Raw genomic sequence first — 13,084 nt, 5'->3', positions numbered from 1 at the left:
CTGCCTTCTATTTTTCTTTTCCTCTGACACCTCAAGGAATCTCTATACTGTGACATAGAGAATTCCACATTTTCTTGTTCTCTTCTCTTTCATATGAGCAGGAACAAAGACAAAGGCATTCTTGTTGAAGCTGACCCTGAACCTGAAAGGACCTTGAAGCGAAAGCTAAGAGAAGCTAAGGCACAACTCTCTGTAGAGGACCTAACAGAAATCTTTAAACAAAAAGAACCCATGGCAGCCAAAAACAACAACAATGCAAACAATGCAAGGAAGGTGCTGGGTGACTTTACTGCACCTACTCCCGACTTCTATGGGAGAAGCATCTCTATCCCTGCCATTGGAGCAAACAACTTTGAGCTTAAGCCTCAACTAGTTTCTCTAATGCAACAGAATTGCAAGTTCCATGGACTTCCATTGGAAGATCCTCATCAGTTCTTAGCTGAATTCTTACAAATCTGTGACACTGTCAAGACTAATGGGGTTGACCCTGAGGTCTACAGACTTATGCTATTCCCTTTTGCTGTAAGAGACAGAGCTAGGATATGGTTGGACTCACAACCTAAAGAAAGCCTGGACTCATGGGAAAAGCTAGTCAATGCCTTCTTGGCAAAGTTCTTTCCACCTCAAAAATTGAGTAAGCTTAGAGTGGAAGTCCAAACCTTCAGACAGAAGGATGGAGAATCCCTCTATGAAGCTTGGGAAAGATACAAACAACTGTTCAGAAAATGTCCTTCTGACATGCTTTCTGAATGGAGCATCATAGGTATTTTCTATGATGGTCTCTCTGAACTATCCAAGATGTCTTTGGATAGCTCTGCTGGAGGATCTCTTCATCTGAAGAAGACGCCTACAGAAGCTCAAGAGCTAATTGAAATGGTTGCAAATAACCAATTCATGTACACTTCTGAAAGGAATCCTGTGAACAATGGGACAAGTCAGAAGAAAGGAGTTCTTGAGATTGATACTCTGAATGCCATCCTGGCTCAGAACAAGATATTGACTCAACAAGTCAATTTGATTTCTCAAAGTCTGTCTGGAATGCAAAATGCACCAAGCAGTACTAAGGATGCTTCATCTGAAGAAGAAGCTTATGATCCTGAGAACCCTTCAATGGAAGAGGTGAATTACCTAGGAGAACCCTATGGAAACACATATAATTCTTCATGGAGAAATCACCCAAATTTCTCATGGAAGAATCAAGAGAGACCTCAACAAGGTTTCAACAACAATAATGGTGGAAGAAACAGGTTTAGCAATGGCAAGCCTTTTCCATCATCTTCTCAGCAACAGACAGAGAATTCTAAGCAGAACCCCTCTGACTTAGCAACCATGGTCTCTGATCTAATCAAAACCACTCAAAGTTTCATGACTGAAACAAGGTCCTCCATTAGAAACTTGGAGGCACAAGTGGGACAGCTGAGCAAGAAAGTTACTGAACTCCCTCCAAGTACTCTTCCAAGCAACACAGAAGAAAATCCAAAAGGAGAGTGCAAGGCCATCAACATGGCCGAATTTGGAGAGGAAGGAGAGGAAGTGAACGCCACTGAGGAAGACCTCAGTGGGCGTGCACTGACCTCCACTGAGTTCCCAAATGAGGAACCATGGGAATCTGAGGCTCAAAATGAGACCATAGAGATTCCATTGGATTTACTTCTGCCATTCATGAGCTCTGATGAGTATTCTTCCTCTGAAGAGGATGAGTATGTCACTGAAGAGCAAGTTGCTAAATACCTTGGAGCAATCGTGAAGCTAAATGACAAGTTATTTGGAAATGAGACTTGGGAGAATGAACCTCCTTTGCTCACCAAAGAACTGGATGACTTGTCTAGGCAGAAATTACCTCAAAAGAGACAAGATTCTGGGAAGTTTTCAATACCTTGTACCATAGGCACCATGACCTTCAAGAAGGCTCTGTGTGACTTAGGGTCAAGTGTAAACCTCATGCCTCTCTCTGTAATGGAGAAGCTAGGGATCTTTGAGGTGCAAGCTGCAAGAATCTCATTAGAGATGGCAGACAATTCAAGAAAACAAGCTCATGGACTTGTAGAGAATGTTTTGGTGAAGATTGAAGACCATTACATCCCTACTGATTTCATAGTCCTAGAGACTGGGAAGTGCATGGATGAAACCATCATCCTTGGCAGACCCTTCCTAGCCACAGCTAAGGCTGTGATTGATGTTGATGGAGGTGAACTGATCATTCAAGTGAATGAAGAATCTTTTGTGTTTAAGGCTCAAGGATATCCCTCTGTCACCATGGAGAGGAAGCATGAAGAGCTTCTCTCAATTCAGAGTCAAACAGAGCCCCCACAGTCAAACTCTAAGTTTGGTGTTGGGAGGCCACAACCAAACTTAGGAGTTTGGTGTTGAACCCCCACATTCAAACTCTAAGTTTGGTGTTGGGAGGTTCCAACATTGCTCTGAGCATCTGTGAGGCTCCATGAGAGCCCTCTGTCAAGCTACTGACATTAAAGAAGCGCTTGTTGGGAGGCAACCCAATGTTACATTTTATCTATTTTCTTTTGTTATTTTATGTTTTTTGTAGGTTGATGATCATGAGAAGTCACAAAATCAAGTGAAAAAGCAAAAACAGAATGAAAAACAGGAAGAAAAACAGCACACCCTGGAGGAAGAACTTACTGGCGTTTAAACGCCAGTAAGGCTAGCAGGTGGGCGTTTAACGCCCAGTCTGGCACCATTATGGGCGTTTAACGCCAGAAAGGGGCACCAGACTGGCGTTAAACGCCAGAAAAGGGCAAGAACCTGGCGTTAAACGCCAGAAATGGGCACCAGCCCGGCGTTTAACGTCAGAAATGGCTCAAAACGTGATTTTGCATGCCATTTGGTGCAAGGATGACTTTTCCTTGACACCACAGGATCTGTGGACCCCACAGGATCCCCACCTACCCCACCACTCTCTCTCTTCTTCACCCATTCACCAATCACCTCAACACCTCTTCCCCAAAAACCCTTCACCTATCAAATCCCATCTTTCTCTTCACCACTCACATCCATCCTTCATAAAACCCCACCTACCTTACCCTTCAAATTCAAACCACTTTCCCTCCCAAACCCACCCATACATGACCGAACCATGAGCCCCCCTCTCCTATATATACCCTTCCTCACCCCTTCATTTTCACACAACCTAAACACCACTTCTCCCCCTCTTTGGCCGAACACTAAGCCACTCCCTTCTTCCTCATTTCTTCTTCTTCTACTCTCTTCTTTCTTCTTTTGCTCGAGGACGAGCAAACCTTTTAAGTTTGGTGTGGTAAAAGCATTGCTTTTTGTTTTTCCATAACCATTTATGGCATCCAAGGCCGGAGAAAACTCTAGAAAGAGGAAAGGGAAGGCAAAAGCTTCCACCTCCGAGTCATGGAAGATGGAGAGATTCATCTCAAGGGTGCATCAAGACCACTTCTATGAAGTTGTGGCCTTGAAGAAGGTGATCCCCGAGGTCCCTTTTTCACTCAAAAAGAGTGAATATCCGGAGATCCGACATGAGATCCGAAGAAGAGGTTGGGAAGTTCTTACCAACCCCATTCAACAAGTCGGAATCTTGATGGTTCAAGAGTTCTATGCCAATGCATGGATCACCAAGAACCATGATCAAAGTGTGAACCCGGATCCAAAGAATTGGCTTACTATGGTTCGGGGGAAATACTTGGATTTTAGTCCGGAAAATGTAAGGTTAGCATTCAACTTGCCCATGATGCAAGGAGATGAACATCCTTACACTAGAAGGGTCAACTTTGATCAAAGGTTGGACCAAGTCCTCACAGTCATATGTGAAGAGGGCGCACAATGGAAGAGAGATTCAAGAGGGAAGCCGGTTCAATTGAGAAGGCATGACCTCAAACCCGTGGCTAGAGGATGGTTGGAGTTTATCCAACACTCAATCATTCCCACTAGCAACCGGTCCGAAGTTACTCTAGACTGGGCCATCATGATCCATAGCATCATGATTAGAGAAGAAGTGGAAGTTCATGAGGTTATAGCCCAAGAACTCTATAAGGTGGCGGATAAGTCCTCTACCTTAGCAAGGTTAGCCTTTCCTCATCTCATTTGTCACCTCTGTTATTCAGTTGGAGTTGACATAGAGGGAGACGTCCTTATTGATGAGGACAAGCCCATCACCAAGAAAAGGATGGAGCAAACAAGAGACTCCTCTCATCATGAGATCCCTGAGATACCTCAAGGGATGCACTTTCCTCCACAAGACTATTGGGAGCAACTAAACACCTCCCTAGGAGAATTGAGTTCCAACATGGGACAACTAAGGGTGGAGCACCAAGAACATTCCATCCTCCTCCATGAAATTAGAGAAGATCAAAGAATCATAGAGAGGAGCAACAAAGACAAGGAAGAGACATTGAGGAGCTCAAGCACTCCATAAGACCTTCAAGAGGAAGAACAAGCCGCCATCACTAAGGTGGACCCGTTCTTTAATCTCCTTGTTCTTTATTTTCTTGTTTTTCGAATTTTAGTGCTTATGTTTATCTATGTTTGTGTCTTATGATCATTAGTGTCTATGCCTTAAAGTTATGAATGTCCTATGAATCCATCACCTTTCTTGAATAAACAATGTTCTTAATTGAAAAAGATAAGAATTGCATGAATTTTGAATTTTATAACAGTTTAATTATTTTGATGTGGTGGCAATACTTTTGTTCTCTGAATGAATGCTTGAACAGTGCATATGTCTTTTGAATTTATGGTTCATGAATGTTGGCTCTTGAAAGAATGATGAAAAAGGAGACATGTTACTGAGGATCTGAAAAATCATAAAAATGATTCTTGAAGCAAGAAAAAGCAGTGAATACAAAAAAAAAGAGAAGCAAGCGAAAAAAAAAAACGAAAAAGAAAGAAATAAAGTTGTGATCCAAGGCAAAAAGAGTGTGCTTAAGAACCCTGGACACCTCTAATTGGGGACTCTAGCAAAGCTGAGTCACAATCTGAAAAGGTTCACCCAATTATGTGTCTGTGGCATGTATGTATCCGGTGGTAATACTGGAAGACAGAGTGCTTTGGGCCACGGCCAAGACTCATGAAGTAGCTGTGTTCAAGAATCATCATACTTAACTAGGAGAATCAATGACATTATCTGGATTCTGAGTTCCTAAAGAAGCCAATCATTCTGAATTTCAAAGGATAGAGTGAGATGCCAAAACTGTTCAGAGGCAAAAAGCTAAAAGCCTCGCTCATCTAATTAATACTGATCTTCATAGATGTTTTTGGAGTTCATTGCATATTCTCTTCTTTTTATCTTATTTGATCTTCAGTTGCTTGAGGACAAGCAACAATTTAAGTTTGGTGTTGTGATGAGCGGATAATTTGTACGCTTTTTGGCATTGTTTTTAGTATGTTTTTGGTAGTTTTAGTTGAGTTCTTAGTATATTTTTATTAGTTTTTAGTTAAAATTCACTTTTTTGGACTTTACTATGAGTTTGTGTGTTTTTCTGTGATTTCAGGTATTTTCTGGCTGAAATTGAGGGACCTGAGCAAAAATCTGATTCAGAGACTGAAAAGGACTGCAGATGCTGTTGGATTCTGACCTCCCTGCACTCGAAGTGGATTTTCTGGAGCTACAGAAGCCCAATTGGCGCGCTCTCAACGGCGTTGGAAAGTAGACATTCTGGGCTTTCCAGAAATATATGATAGTCCATACTTTGTCCAAGATTTGATGGCCCAAACCGGCGTTCAAAGTCACCTACAGAATTTCCAGCGTTAAACGCCGGAACTGGCACCAAAATGGGAGTTAAACGCCCAAACTGGCACCAAAGCTGACGTTTAACTCCAAGAAGAGTCTCTACACGAAAAATGCTTCATTGCTCAGCCCAAGCACACACCAAGTGGGCCCGGAAGTGGATTTTTATGTCATTTACTCATCTTTGTACACCTTAGGCTACTAGTTTCCTATAAGTAGGACCTTTTACTATTGTATTTTTATCTTTTGATCTTTTGATCATGTTTTTATGATTGAACCCTCTTTGGGAGGCTGGCCATTCGGCCATGCTTAGACCTTGTTTTTATGTATTTTCAACGGTGGAGTTTCTACACACCATAGATTAAGGTGTGGAGCTCTGCTGTACCTCGAGTATTAATGCAATTACTATTGTTCTTCTATTCAATTCCGCTTGATCTTTGTCCAAGATATCACTTGTTCTTCAACTTGATGAATGTGATGATCCGTGACACTCATCATCATTCTCACTTATGAACAAAGTGACTGACAACCACTTCTGTTCTACAAGCAACAAGGCTCTAGTGAATATCTCTTTGATTCCTGATACACGATGCATGGTTGATCGCCTGACAACCAAGCGCTCGTCTGACAAACGAGCCAGCCATTCCGTGAGATCAGAGTCTTCGTGGTATAGGCAAGAACTGATGGCGGCATTCAAGAGAATCCGGAAGGTCTAACCTTGTCTGTGGTATTCTGAGTAGGATTCAATGATTGAATGACTGTGACGTGCTTCAAACTCCTAGCAGGCGGGGCGTTAGTGACAGACGCAAAAGAATCACTGGATTCTATTCCGGCCTGACCGAGAACCGACAGATGATTAGCCATGCTGTGACAGAGCATAGGAACGTTTTCACTGAGAGGATGGGAGGTAGCCACTGACAACGGTGAAACCCTTGCATAAGCTTGCCATGGAAAGGAGTAAGAAGGATTGGATGAAGACAGTAGGAAAGCAGAGAGACGGAAGGGAAAGCATCTTCATACGCTTATCTGAAGCTCTCACCAATGATATACATAAGTATCTCTATCTTTATCTTTATGTTTTATTCGTATATCACTATACCCATTTGAGTCTGTCTGACTAAGATTTACAAGGTGACCATAGCTTGCTACATACCAGCAATCTCCGTGGGATCGACCCTTACTCGCGTAAGGTTTATTACTTGGACGACCCAGTGCACTTGCTGGTTAGTTGTGCGAAGTTGTAGTGATCACGATTTCGCGCACCAAAGGTCCATGGGAATGTAGAATCATGGAGCCCTCTTCCAAGAAGCTTGATATTGATGTTGAGGAGGGTGCGCAACCTTCAAGGCATATCATGGTTGAAGACTTTGAAGAGGTTGATCAAGAGATGGATTCAATCATTGATGAGTTTCTATCTACAATTGAATCCTCTCTCATTAGACATGAAATTGAAGTCATGGAAGAATGTGCACAACCTCCCATACCCTTGGTGAGTAATGAAGAAGAGATTTGAATTGGAAGAGAGCTACCAAGAGGAAGAGGTTGAAATTGAAGAAGCTTGCAAAGAGGTGGAGATAGTCAAGGAAGAGCACAAGGGAATGGAACTTGCAAGATCATTGGGACCACCCCTTCCTAAGTCACCATCCTACGCAACATTCAAGTGGGTAAATTCTTATCCCTAAGCTTTACTTTTTCACTTGAATACGGTTTGATTGAAAATGATGGTTGATGAGCGGATAATTTATACGCTTTTTGGCATTATTTTTAGTATGTTTTAGTTAGTTTTTATTGTATTTTTATTAGTTTTTAGTTAAAATTCATTTTTCTGGACTTTACTATGAGTTTGTGTGTTTTTCTATGATTTCAGGTATTTTCTGGCTGAAATTGAGGGACCTGAGCAAAAATCTGATTCAGAAGCTGAAAAGGACTGCAGATGCTGATTGGATTCTGACCTTCCTGCACTCGAAGTGGATTTTCTATAGCTACAGAAACCCAATTGGCGCGCTTTCAACTGCGTTGGAAAGTAGACATCCTGGGCTTTCCAGCAATGTATAATAGTCCAAATTTTGCCTAATATTTGATGGCCCAAACTGGCGTTCCAAATCAGCTCAAAACTGCCCGGCGTTAAACGCCGGAACTGGCACAAGAATGGGAGTTAAAACGCCCAAACTGGCACAAAAGCTGGCGTTTAACTCCAAGAGAAGTCTCTACACATGAAAGCTTCAATGCTCGGCCCAAGCACACACCAAGTGGGCCCGGAAGTGGAATTTTATGTCATTTACTCATTTCTGTAAACCCTAGGCTACTAGTTCTCTACAAATAGGACCTTTTTCTATTGTATTTTCATCTTTTGATCACTTTAGATCTTAGGATCATCTTTGGACGTCTAATTCTTAGATCATGAGGGTAGCTATCTTTGAGTAGTCTTATGCTATCTTAGATCATGGGGCTGGCCATTCGGCCATGCCTAAACCTTGTTCTTATGTATTTTCAACGGTGGAGTTTCTACACACCATAGATTAAGGTGTGGAGCTCTGCTGTACCTCAAGTATTAATGCAATTACTATTGTTCTTCTATTCAATTCAGCTCATTCTTGTTCTAAGATATCACTTGTTCCTCAACTTGATGAATGTGATGATCCATGACACTCATCATCATTCTCACCTATGAACGTGTGCCTGACAACCACCTCCGTTCTACCTTAGATTGAGTGGATATCTCTTGGATTCTTTAATCGGGATCTTCGTGGTATAAGCTAGAATTGATGGCGGCATTCAAGAGAATCCGGAAGGTCTAAACCCTGTCTGTGGTATTTTGAGTAGGATTCAATGATTGAATGACTGTGACGAGCTTCAAACTCCTGAAGGCTGGGCGTTAGTGACAGACGCAAAAGAATCAATGGATTCTATTCCAACCTGATTGAGAACCGACAGATGATTAGCCGTGCCGTGATAGGGTGCGTTGAACATTTTCACTGAGAGGACTGGATTGTAGCCACTGACAACGGTGATGCCCAACATACAGTTTGCCATGGAAAGGAGTAAGAAGGATTGGATGAAGACAGTAGGAAAGCAGAGAGACGGAAGGGACAAAGCATTCCATACGCTTATCTGAAATTCTCACCAATGAATTACATAAGTATCTCTATCCTTGTTTTATGTTTTATTCATAAATCATCCATAACCATTTGAATCTGCCTGACTGAGATTTACAAGGTGACCATAGCTTGCTTCATACCAACAATCTCCGTGGGATCGACCCTTACTCACGTAAGGTTTATTACTTGGACGACCCAGTGCACTTGCTGGTTAGTTGTGCGAAGTTGTGAAATTATGTTTAGACCATGGTATTGAGCACCAAGTTTTTGGAGCCATTACCGGGGATTGTTTGAGTTTTGAAAAGTAGAGATCACAATTTTGTGCACCAAGTTTTTGGCGCCGTTACCGGGGATTGTTGAGTTTGGACAACTGACGGTTCATCTTGTTGCTTAGATTAGGTATCTTTCTTCAGAGTTCTTAAGAATGAATTCTAGTGTTTCAAGGTGATGTTCTTATCATCACCAAAGCTGATTGATTCTCATCAATTTGGCTCTTGAATGTAATGTCCTGCTGAAGCTTGGCTAGCCATGTCTAATTTCTTTAGACTAAAGCTTTAGACTAACATTGCATGATTCCTAGAATTCTCATTAAGAATTTTGATACCTTTATTTTCTTTTCCACTTAATTTTCGAAAAATAAAAAAAATTACAAAATCATAAAAACCAAAAATATTTTATGTTTCTTATTGAGTCTAATGTCTCATGTTAAGTTTGGTGTCAATTGCATGTTTCTGTTCTTCTTGCATTCATTCATGTGTCTTAAGTGATCTTCAAGATGTTCTTGATGATTTCCTTGCTCTGATCTTTGAATTCTCTTGACTTGAGTGTTTTGTTATATGCATTCTCATTTTGTTAGTGTCAGTAGTATACAAACTGCTAAGTTTGGTGTCTTGCATGCATTGTTATTTGATTTTAGTTGCATTTTGATTATTCCTCATTATTAAAAATCCAAAAAATATTTTTAATTTGTGTCTTTTCAAGTCAATAATACAGAGAATTGAAGATTCAGAACATACAGCAGAGGAACTATACAGAAAAGGCTGGACGTTCAAAACGCCCAGTGAAGAAGGAAAACTGGCATTTAAACGCCAGCCAGGGTACCTGGCTGGGCGTTTAATGCCCAAAAGGGTAGTGTTTTTGGTGTTAAACGCCAGAATGTGCACCATTCTGGGCGTTTAACGCCAGGATGGCACAAGAGGGAATATTTTGTTTTCAATTCAAATTTTTTCAGGTTTTCAAAATCTTTTCAAAATCAAATCTTTTTCAAATCATATCTTTTCAATCATATGTTTTCAAAATCAATCTCTTTCCTTTTTCAAAAATACTTGCTAACAATTAATGATTTGATTCAACATTTCAAGTATGTTGCCTTTTCTGTTGAGAAAGGTTTAATGTCTGAATCATATCTTTTCTTGTTAGTCAAGTCATTGATTTTCAAAATCAAATCTTTTTTTAATTGTTTTTCAAATCATATCTTTTTAATCACATCTTTTTCAAAATAGTTTTCAATCATATCTTTTAAATTTCTAATTTCAAAATCTTTTTCAAAAAATCACTTGATTTCTTTTCCACTCTTAGTTTTCGAAAATCAATTAGTAATTTTCAAAATGATTTTAAAATTTTTTTTACTGAATTTTCAAAAATTTCTTCCCCTCTTCTGACATCCTCCTATTCCTCAATGCACAATTCGAACTCCATCTTTCCTTGATAAGTTCGAATTTTCTACCTCTTCCTTCTATTTTTCTTTTCCTCTGACACCTCAAGGAATCTCTATACTGTGACATAGAGGATTCCATATTTCCTTGTTCTTTTCTCTTTCATATGAGCAGGAGCAAAGACAAAAGCATTCTTGTTGAGGCTGACCCTGAACCTAAAAGGACCTTGAAGCAAAAGCTAAGAGAAGCTAAGGCACAACTTTCTATAGAGGATCTAACAGAAATCTTCAAAGAAGAAGACATGACAGCCGAAAACAACAACAATGCCAACAATGCAAGGAAGGTGCTGGGTGACTTTACTGCACCTACTCCCGACTTCTATGGGAGAAGCATCTCTATCCCTGCCATTGGAGCAAACAACTTTGAGCTTAAGCCTCAATTAGTTTCTCTAATGCAATAGAATTGCAAGTTCCATATACTTCCATTGGAATATCCTCATCAGTTTTTAGCTGAATTCTTGCAAATCTGTGACACTGTCAAGACTAATGGGGTTGACCCTGAGGTCTACAGACTTATGCTATTCCCTTTTGCTGTAAGAGATAGAGCTAGGATATGGTTGGACTCACAACCTAAAGAAAGCCTGAACTCTTGGGAAAAGCTAGTCAATGTCTTCTTGGCAAAGTTCTTTCCACCTCAAAAATTGAGTAAGCTTAGAGTGGAAGTCCAAACCTTCAGATAGAAGGAAGGTGAATCCCTCTATGAAGCTTAGGAAAGATACAAACAATTAATTAGAAAGTGTCCTTCTGATATGCTTTCTGAATAGAGCATCATAGGTATCTTCTATGATGGTCTGTCTGAACTGTCCAAGATGTCATTGGATAGCTCTGCTGGAGGATCTCTTCATCTGAAGAAGACGCCTGCAGAAGCTCAAGAACTCATTAAAATGGTTGCAAATAACCAATTCATGTACACTTCTGAAAGGAATCCTGTGAACAATGGGACGAATCAGAAGAAAGAAGTTCTTGAGATTGATACTCTGAATGCCATATTGGCTCAGAACAAAATATTGACTTAGCAAGTCAATTTGATTTCTCAAAGTCTGTCTGGCATGCAAGCTGCACCAGGCAGTACTAAGGACGCTTCATCTGAAGAAGAAGCTTATGATCCTGAGAACCCTTCAATGGAAGAGGTGAATTACATGGGAGAACCCTATGAAAACACCTATAATTCTTCATGGAGAAATCATCCAAATCTCTCATGGAAGGATCAACAGAGACCTCAACAAGGTTTCAACAACAATAATGGTGGAAGAAACAGGTTTAGCAATGGCCAGCCTTTTCCATCATATTCTCAGCAACAGACAGAGAATTCTAAGCAGAACCACTCTGACTTAGCAACCATGGTCTCTGATCTAATCAAAACCACTCAAAGTTTCATGACTGAAACAAGGTCCTCCATTAGGAATTTGGAGGCACAAGTGGGTCAGCTGAGTAAGAGAGTTACTGAACTTCCTCCTAGTACTCTTCCAAGCAATACAGAAGAGAATCCAAAAGGAGACTGCAAGGCCATTAACATGATCCACATGGCCAAACTAGGAGAGGAGGAAGAGGCAGTGAATGCCACTGAGGAAGACCTTAATGGACGTCCATTGGCCTCCAATGAGTTCCCTAATGAGGAACCATGGGAATCTGAGGCTCACACTGAGACCATAGAGATTCCATTGGATTTACTTCTGCCATTCATGAGCTCTGATGAGTATTCTTCCTCTGAAAAGGATGAGTATGTCACTGAAGAGCAAGTTGCTAAATACCTTGGAGCAATCATGAAGCTAAATGACAAGTTATTTGGTAATGAGACTTGGGAGGATGAACCCTCTTTGCTCACTAAAGAACTGGATGACTTGTCTAGGCAAAAATTACCTCAAAAGAGACAAGATCTTGGGAAGTTTTCAATACCTTGTACCATAGGCACCATGACCTTTAAGAAGGCTCTGTGTGACCTAGGGTCAAGTATAAACCTCATGCTCTCTCTGTAATGGAGAGCTAGAATCTTTGAGGTGCAAGCTGCAAGAGTCTCACTAGAGATGGCAAACAATTCAAGAAAACAAGCTTATGGACTTGTGGAGGATGTTTTGGTAAAGATTGAAGACCATTACATCCCTGCTGATTTCATAGTCATAGAGACTGGGAAGTGTATGGATGAATCCATCATCCTTGGCAGACCCTTCCTAGCCATAGCAAAGGCTGTGATTGATGTTGACAGAGGAGAATTGATCATTCAAGTGAATGAAGAATCCTTTGTGTTTAAGGCTCAAGGATATCCCTCTATTACTATAGAGAGGAAGCATAAAGAGCTTCTCTCAAAACAGAGCCCCCACATTCAAACTCTAAGTTTGGTGTTGGGAGGCCACAACCAACTTCTAAGTCTGGTGTTGAACCCCCACATTCAAACTCTAAATTTGGTGTTGGGAGGTTCCAACATTACTCTGAGTATCTGTGAGGCTCCATGAGAGCCCACTGTCAAGCTACTGACATTAAAAAAGCGCTTGTTGGGAGGCAACCCAATGTTATAATTATCTATTTTCCTTTGTTATTTTATGTTTTCTGTAGGTTGATGATCAT

The 13,084-nt window shown here is 40.8% G+C and overlaps 1 non-coding gene across 1 annotated transcript; it reads right to left on the bottom strand.

Annotated features, from left to right (window-relative positions):
• Nucleotides 1-636: 636 nt before the first annotated feature.
• On the bottom strand, nt 637-744 carry LOC130964604 (small nucleolar RNA R71). The gene has a single exon (XR_009080692.1). It is a non-coding gene; the product is annotated as a small nucleolar RNA R71 (small nucleolar RNA).
• Nucleotides 745-13,084: the final 12,340 nt, after the last annotated feature.

The sequence above is a fragment of the Arachis stenosperma genome, chromosome 2 (assembly GCF_014773155.1).
Source record: "Arachis stenosperma cultivar V10309 chromosome 2, arast.V10309.gnm1.PFL2, whole genome shotgun sequence".
NCBI classification, from domain to species: domain Eukaryota; kingdom Viridiplantae; phylum Streptophyta; class Magnoliopsida; order Fabales; family Fabaceae; genus Arachis; species Arachis stenosperma.
This window is presented reverse-complemented; position numbering and strand designations above follow the sequence as displayed.